The sequence below is a fragment of the Theropithecus gelada genome, chromosome 1, assembly GCF_003255815.1.
Source record: "Theropithecus gelada isolate Dixy chromosome 1, Tgel_1.0, whole genome shotgun sequence".
In the NCBI taxonomy this organism is placed as follows: domain Eukaryota; kingdom Metazoa; phylum Chordata; class Mammalia; order Primates; family Cercopithecidae; genus Theropithecus; species Theropithecus gelada.
In genome coordinates this window covers 159970993-159979855 of record NC_037668.1, presented here as the reverse complement: position 1 = coordinate 159979855, position 8863 = coordinate 159970993, and positions in this window count along the sequence as shown.

The window sequence follows — 8863 nt, the reverse complement described above, 5'->3', positions numbered from 1 at the left end:
ACTCAAAGAGAGCAAGGCCAGCGTTTTAGACATCTTCATACCCACCCCATAGTTGTACGTACCGTGGTGCTTTATACCTACAAGGTATAAAGGGAGGTTCCCAGGGAGAAAGGATCAACCAGTAAACAGCAATGGCTGGTTGACTGGTTGGTTGGTGTGTATCAGAAGGTGATGAGATGGGTCAGAAGTCCTTCACTTTAAAAAAAATAACTGGGCCAGGTGCGGTGGCTCACACCTGTAATCCCAGCACTTTGGGAGGCTGAGGCAGGCTGAGGCCATCTTCTCACTGTGTCTTCACATGGCAGAAGGGGTAAGGGAACTCTTTTAAAAGGGCACCAATCCTATTGATGAGGCTTCCACCCTCATGACCTAATCGCCTCCCAAAGGCTCCACCTCCAATGCCATCACAGTGCGGGTTAGGTTTCAGCACAATCTGGGGAGGAGTACACTCTGTAGCAGCCGCCTGCACACTATTCACCCATCACTGCAATAAAATCACTGAGAAGAGGCCAGCCAGTGCCGTGTTCTCTGGGTCTAGAGCCTCTCCAGGATCAGGTCCCTTGGCAGGCAGGCAGCTGCTCCCTGTCTGCCTCCTCAGAGCCGAATCTGGGCTGCCAGTGTGTCTTTCATTGCCACAGCCCCAGAACTAACATGAGGCTCAGCATACAGGAAGGTAGACAGATATTACTGGATGGAAAGAAGGACAGTGCATTAACTAGGGATTGTAAAATGCTAAACGGTCAATTGGGGGAGGGGAGTATAGAGTGAGGTCCTGGAATTCTAGAGTTGGGTCTGTAATCCCAGCACTTTGGGAGGCCGAGGCGGGCGGATCACGAGGTCAGGAGATGGAGACCATCCTGGCTAACACAGTGAAACCCCGTCTCAATGAAAAATACAAAAAATTAACTGGGCGTGGTGGCGGGCGCCTGTAGTCCCAGCTACTCGGGAGGCAGGAGAATGGCGTGAACCCAGGAGGTGGAGCTTGCAGTGAGCCAAGATTGCGCCACTGCACTCCAGCCTGGGTGACAGAACGAGACTCTGTCTCAAAAAATAAATCAATTAAATAAATAAAATAAAATAAAATAAAATGATCTGCTAACACCCTCACTTGTTCACACAGTAGTAGAGTAACTGTCCAAGGTCATATGCTAGTCAGGGGCAGAATGGGGCCAAGTGCTTCTGTCACGGGGCGAGCTGCCCCTAATGTGCATGGAGATCTAGTGACAGTGTTGGGTGCCAGAAAGTCCCAGCTCTAAACAGCCCTTCTGCCAAGGGTGATAAAACCGTCAGGCTGCTGTAATCAAATCTGACTCTGGAAACCAAGGGCTTTTTCCCCAGCAGCACCAGGAGTAACCTTAGATCCAAGCTCCCCTGAGAGAGATTCCCCACCCCTACGCTGGCTGCCCACTGCCCCATCTCTCTGTAACTGGTTCTGCAGGGAGGGATACCCCAGGCCAGAAGGGAAGACCCATGAAATGTGCAAAGGATGGGGCATTGCCCATCCAGTACCCCTCCAGCCCCGCTCTCTCCAATTCCCAGCCTCAAATGCAGGCCAGAACCCAGGGCTTCACCCCGCTGTGGGAGACGGGCAGGACCCAGCATGATGGGGCAGTGAGGGCTGCTCCCTCCTCCTCCCCACCAGAAGTAATCATGCACCTCCCTCCTCTAAACTCTATTTGTGGCTCATGTTCTGCATGTTCTGCTTTCATCCTCCCTGACACATCTATGCACATTTGACTCACACATGCTTTTTCCTTTCCACCTAAATTAAGTGGTCCTTAAGGGCAAGGGCCAGATTGCACTTGTCTTAGACCCCAGGTGGAGAGACCTCAGTAAACGTGACATTTCTGAGGCTACTTGCAGTTTCTAAAGTCTATCTTCTTCCTGATTCTCTCCTTGCTTCTGTACTTCTTAGCAAGTTGATGTTTTTGTGAGGAATGTGATTTAAAATCAAGAAACTACCAATACAAGGTCCCAATTGCCTGTGAACTGGTTTAGCGGTCCCGGATATTTACTTATTTTTTTGAGACAAGTTTCGCTCTGTCATCCAGGATGGAGTGTAGTGGCGTGATCCTAGCTCACTGCAACCCCCGCCTCCTGGGTTCAAGTGATTCTCCTGCCTCAGCCTCCTGAGTGGCTAGGACCACAGGTGCACACAACCAAGCCCGGATAATTTTTTTGTGGAGATGGGGTTTCGCCACTGTGCTTGGCTTTGGTCTCAGTTGTTTAAAACGTGTGCTAGAAACGCTCCTCTGTGCCCCCGAACTTCCTGTTCCTTAAGGACTTCCAGGCTCCTTTTGTGTGCCCTGTTGAGTGTCAGGACTGAAACCATTCACATGGGAGGACAGCTCCTGTTCCCAGGGAGAAAGGATGAATGCGCCTGTGGACCAGGTTCTAGGTGTTGTTACCACATTAAGGCTGACACTGATGATTGACTGGTGGTTCTTCTTACTTCTCACATCACCCTTAACACCCACCTCCACACCAAAAGCCTCTGGGCCAGGCCTTTAACTCTGTTTCAATGGGGGAGAGATTAGAGAAGTTGCATGTATATAGAAGATACACAGTTCTGAACTTACATTGGAAATATCGATATAAACTCACAATGTAGTTACATTTTTCAGCCTTGCACTGTGGCTGGAGCCTGTAATCCCAGCACTTTGGGAGGCCAAAGTAGGAGGATCGCTTAAGCCCAAGATACCGAGACCAGCCTGGGCAATATAGTGAGACCCCACCTCTATTTAAAAAAAAAAAAAAAGGAAAGAAAAAAGAAAATAAAAAACATTTCCTGGGCACATGTTCTCAGGGCCTCCTGAGCCTGTGTCACAGGCCATGATCCTTACACACAAAATCACACATTTCCTAGCTTTGTCAACAGAAAAAGCCTAAAACCAATGACCAACTCAGTAACAACAAACACTTCTGATGGTCATGGTATTTATGGTCTCTAAATCCCATTTCCACAAGAAGCAACTAAAGACCCTTAAAGAAATAGCTCATTCCAGGTCTGTGGCAGCAAAAATACAAGCTAATCCTGCATGTCCAGTCATGCTAGAAAGCAAAGAAGCTTTCAAAGACCACTTAGTCAAGGCTGCAGTGAGCCATGAACGCACCACTGCACTCCAGTCTGGGCAACAGAGCAAGACTGACTTCAAAACACAACAAAACAAAGACTATTTAGGATTGTGTCAAAAGGACTCAAATCAACTTGAAGAGGCTCCCACTGGCCAGAGATGGGGACAATTTGAACATGAATAGGGATAACAACTGCAAAGGATTTAAACACAACAAATATGTTTAAATCCATGAATACATCATAAACTAAGGAAGAAACCTCTGCCATCATCAGGGGATGCTAGGGAATCAATTCATTATTTTGAAAACTGGTGAGTACAAGGAAGAAGGTAAGAACTTGTTGAAGAAATCATAGAATATCCTGTGGTAGATAGAAATGATAGAATATCCTATGATAGATAAAAATGATAGAATATCCTATGATAGACAGAAATGATAGAATATCCTATGATAGAAATGATAGAATATCCTATGATAGAAATGATAGAATATCCTATGATAGAAATGATAGAATATCCTATGATACATAGGAATGATAGAATATCCTATGATAGAAATGATAGAATATCCTATGATAGATAGGAATGATAGAATATCCTATGATAGATAGAAATGACAGAATATCCTATGATAGAAATGATAGAATATCCTATGATAGATAGAAATGATAGAATATCCTATGATGGAAATGATAGAGTATCCTATGATAGAAATGATAGAATATCCTATGATAGATAGAAATGATAGACTATCCTATGATAGAAATGATAGAATATCCTATGATAGACAGAAATGATAGAATATCCTATGATAGATAGAAACGATAGACTATCCTATGATAGAAATGATAGAATATCCTGTGATAGACAGAAATGATAGAATATCCTGATAGATATAAATGATAGAATATCCTATGACAGATAGAAATGACAGAATATCCTGTGATAGATAGAAATGATAGAATAGCCTATGATTGATAGATACAAATGATAGAATATCCTATGATAGATGGATAGAAATGATAGAATATCCTATGATAGACAGAAATGATAGAATATCCTATGATCGATAGAAATGATAGAATATCCTGATAGACAGAAATGATAGAACATCCTATGATAGACAGAAATGATAGAATAGCCTATGATAGATACAAATGATAGAATATCCTATGATAAATAGAAATTATAGAATAGCCTATGATAAATAGAAATGATAGAATATCCTATGACAGATAGATAGAATATCTATGATAAATAGATATAAATGATAGAATATCCTATGATAGGAATGATAGAATATCCTATGATAGATAGAAATGAGAGAATATCCTATGATGGATAGAAATGATAGAATAGCCTATGATAGATACAAATGATAGAATATCCTATGATAGATACATAGAAATGATAGAATATCCTATGATAGATAGATAGAAATGATAGAAGGCGGAGGTTGCACTGAGCCGAGATCATGCCATTGCATTCCACCCTGGGCAACAAGAGCGAAACTCTGTCTCAAAAAAAAAAAAAAAAGCCAAGTGTGGTGGTGCACACCTGCAGTCCCATCTACTCAGAAGGCTGAAATGGGAGAATCACCTGAGCCCAGGAGGTCAGGCTGCAGTAAGCCACCACTCCAACCTAGGTGACAGAGCGAGACCCTGTCTCAATAAAAGAAAAAAAAGCCAGACAGTATATGCTCCCTTATATAGAAGTACAAATCTATTAAGTATTCTTGCAAAAACAAGCAAACCAAATCTGTTGTCTCTGACTTTAATTACTAGTTTACAGAAAATACAGGGGCAGTAAAAAAAAAATTACCATGGGAATGCAGATGGTCTAACAGAAACTCCAAGTTTAACAAATACAGAAAAAATAATCAAAGACATACTTTGGATTACAAGGTTACAAGACGAACAGGCGCTGTGGCTCACGTCTATAATCCCAGCACTTTGGGAGGCCGAGGCGGGCAGATCATGAGGTCAAGACCATCCTGGCCAACATGGTGAAATCCCGCCTCTACTAAAAATGCAAAAAAATTAGCCGGGCGTGCTGGCAGGCACCTGTAATCCCAGCTACTCAGGAGGCTGAGGCAGGAGAATCGCTTGAACCCAGGAGACAGAGGTTGCAGTGACCGAGATCACGTCACTTCATTCCAGCCTGGGTGACAGAGTAAGACTCTTTCTCAAAACAAACAAAAAAAGATTACAAGAGAATTTTAGAGACATATCAGCCCATTGCAATGTATGGAATTTACTTAGATTCCAATTTGAAAAAAACTATACCCCCAAACATTTATGAGGCCGGGAAATGTAAACAGTGACTGGATATTTACTTACCTTAAAGAATTACTACTCTTAGGTATGACAATGGTAGTGTGACTACTTAAAAAAGCAGTCCTGGCCAGGCGCGGTGGCTCACGCCTGTAATTCCAGCACTTTGGGAGGCTGAGGTGGGCAGATCACCTGAGGTTAGGAATTCCAGACCAGCCTGGCCAACATGGTGAAACCCTATCTCTACTAAAAGTACAAAAATTAGTCGGGCATGGTTGCTCATGCCTGTAATCCCAGCTACTTGGGAGGCTGAGACAGGAAAATCGCTTGAACCCAGGAGGTATAGGTTGCAGTGAGCCAAGATCGTGCCATTGCACTCCAGCCTGGGCGACAAGAGCGAAACTATGTCTCAAAAAAAAAAAAAAGAAAGAAAAAGAAAAAAAGTCCTTATCTTTTGGAGATATATTCTGAAATATTTCCTAAAGAAATATGATAGCTGAGATTTGCTTCAATGTTACGTAAGAGGAATGTATGGAAGTACTGATGGAACAATGTTGAGCATGAACTGGTAATTGCTGAAGCTGAATGATGGGTACATTGGCATTCTTTATACTCTTCTCTCTGCTTTTGTAGGTATTTAACATCTTTAACATCTTCCATGATAAGAAGTTTAAAACAGGCCAGGCGTGGTGGCTCACGCCTGTAATCCCAGCACTTTGCAAGGCCAAGGCAGGCAGATCACTTGAGGTCGGGAGTTCGAGACCAGCCTGGCCAACGTGGCAAAACCCCGTCTCCACTAAAAATACAAAAAAAAAAAAAAAAAAAAATTTTAACCAAGTGTGGTGGCATGTGCCTGTAGTCCCAGCTACTCAGGAGGCTGAGATGGGAAAATCGCTGGAACTCGGGAGGTGGAGGTTGCAGTGAGCTGAGATGGCACCACTGTACTCCAGCCTGGGCAACAGAGCGAGACTCCATCTAGTGTTATTGTCAGCAATATATTCATATTGTCACTTTGGAAACTTCTGTAGACTGAATGATAAAGCATATAAGTAATTACGTTAATATGACTAGGAACCTAAAATTTCAAGACAATTGATACAAATGAAATAAATACAAACCCTGCAAATATATATATATATATACACACACATATATACACACACATATATATATACACACACACACATATATACACACATATTATATATATATTTTTGAGATGGAGTCTCCCACTGTCGCCAGGCTGGAGTGCAGTGGCACAATCTTGGCTCACTGCAACCTCCGCCTCCCGGGTTCAAGCGATTCTCCTTCCTCAGCCCCCCGAGTAGCTGGGACTAGAGGTGCGTGCCACCATGCCCTATTTTTGTATTTTTAATGGCTATTTTTGTATTTTTAATAGAGACGGGGTTTCTCCCTGTTGGCCAGGATGATCTTAACCTCGTGATCTGCCCGCCTCGGCCTCCCAAAGTGCTGGGATTATAGACGTGAGCCACAGCGCCTGGCCCCTGCAAAATATATATATTTTTGAGATGGAGTTTAGCTCTTGTCGCCCAGGCTGGAGCCCAATGACACGATCTCGGCTCACTGCAACCTCCACCTCCGGGTTCAAGCAATTCTCCTGCCTCAGCCTCCCAAGTAGCTTGGATTACGGGCATGTGCCGCCACACCCGGCTAATTTTGTATTTTTAGTAGAGATGGGGTTTCTCCGTGTTGGTCAGTCTGGTCTTGAACTCCAGACCTCAGGTGATCCACCTGCCTCAGCCTCCTAAAGTGCTGGGATCCAGGTGTGAGCCACCATGCCCAGCCACCCTGCAATATTTAATTTGACTTGGAACATCAGTATTAACTTACTTCTTGTTGTTTCTGAAAGATAAACATCTCCTGGCTATGCCCACTGAAAAAGACCTTTAAAAAAAAAAAAAAAACTAGTAGCAATCCTAGGACTCAGAATGTGGTCTCTGACATGCACCAGAGACTGAGAAATGGCCGAGTCCATGTCTAGGGCAGGAAATGGACAAGTTGAACTTGAGCTATCTTGTGCCTAAAATCAAGGAAACATCAAAGGCAACTGGAGTGGTTGAAAGAACACAGGAAACATCCAGAAGGAGGTCCCAGATGGACAGCTTGAGCCTCAACAATACCAACTGCAATGGATTGAAACACAAATGCATGAAATCCACAAGTTTGTAATGATAATTAATTTAAAACAATAACCTCATTGATCACCTTTGGTAGCTGTTAGAGCATCATCTGATTATTCCAAAAATTGGTAAGTGATGGGAAAGTATCAAGCGTTTATCATACTTTTCCCATACAAACCATATTTTAGCATAATCAAATAATGAACAAGGAAAACATTTTCTTTATGGAAGACTCATACCCAATTAAGTAATTAAGGAGTGACAGAACTAGAAAATCATAACTTTGCAATATCTAATGCAATAGAATCTAGGCAATGATCATCAATGGTTTAGGAAAAAGATTAACGAGAAACTTTATAATGGCCAACGTGGGCAACATCTCTACAAACATAAAAACTAGCTGGTGTGGTGGTACGCACTGTAGTCCTAGCTACTTGGGAGGCTGAGGCAGGAGTATTGCTTGAGCTCAGGAAGTGAAGGCTGCCGTGAACTATGATTGCATCACTGCACTCAGCCTGGGTGACAGAGTGAGACCCTGTCTCCAAATAAACCAACAAACTGTATAATAGATAGATCAGTCTGGTATCACCTGAACCCACTGAAAGTGGAACAGCAAGGCATTATGTGCCACATGAGATGATGCCAGCTCCACTTATGAAACAGTCCTGTCAAAAAATAAATAAAAATCTGGCTGGGTGCGGTGGCTCACGCCTGTAATCCCAGCAGTTTGGGAGGCCAAGGCAGGTGATCACCTAAGGTCAGGAATTTGAGACCAACATGGTGAAACCCTGTCTGCATCAAAAAATACAAAAAAATTAGCCAGGCATAGTGGTGCGTGCCTATAATCCCAGCTACTTGGGAGGATGAGGCACAAGAATTTGCTTGAACCTGGGAGGCGGAGGTTACAGTGAGCTGACATCACACCACCACACTCCAGCCTGGGCAACAGAGCAAGACTCCGTCTCAAAAATAAATAAATAAATAAATAAATCTACATTTATTCAACCTCCTAGCTCTTATTATCTTACAGAAAAAAAAAAAAAAAGAGGACAAAGAGGAGTATCTTTTTATTTTTTGCACAGATGGGGTTTCACCATGTTGCCCAGGCTGGTCTCAAACTCTTGGGCTCGAGTTATCTGCCTGCCTCAGCCTCCCATAGTGCTGGGACCACAGACATGAGGAATCAGTGCCTGGCTCAAGAGGAGCATCTCGGCAGGGCGCGGTGGCTCACGCCTGTAATCCCAGCACTTTGGGAGGCTGAGGCGGGCGGATCACAAGGTCAGGAGATCGAGACCACGGTGAAACCTCGTCTCTACTAAAAATACAAAAAAAAAAAAAAAAAAAATTAGCCGGGCGCGGTGGCGGGAGCCTGTAG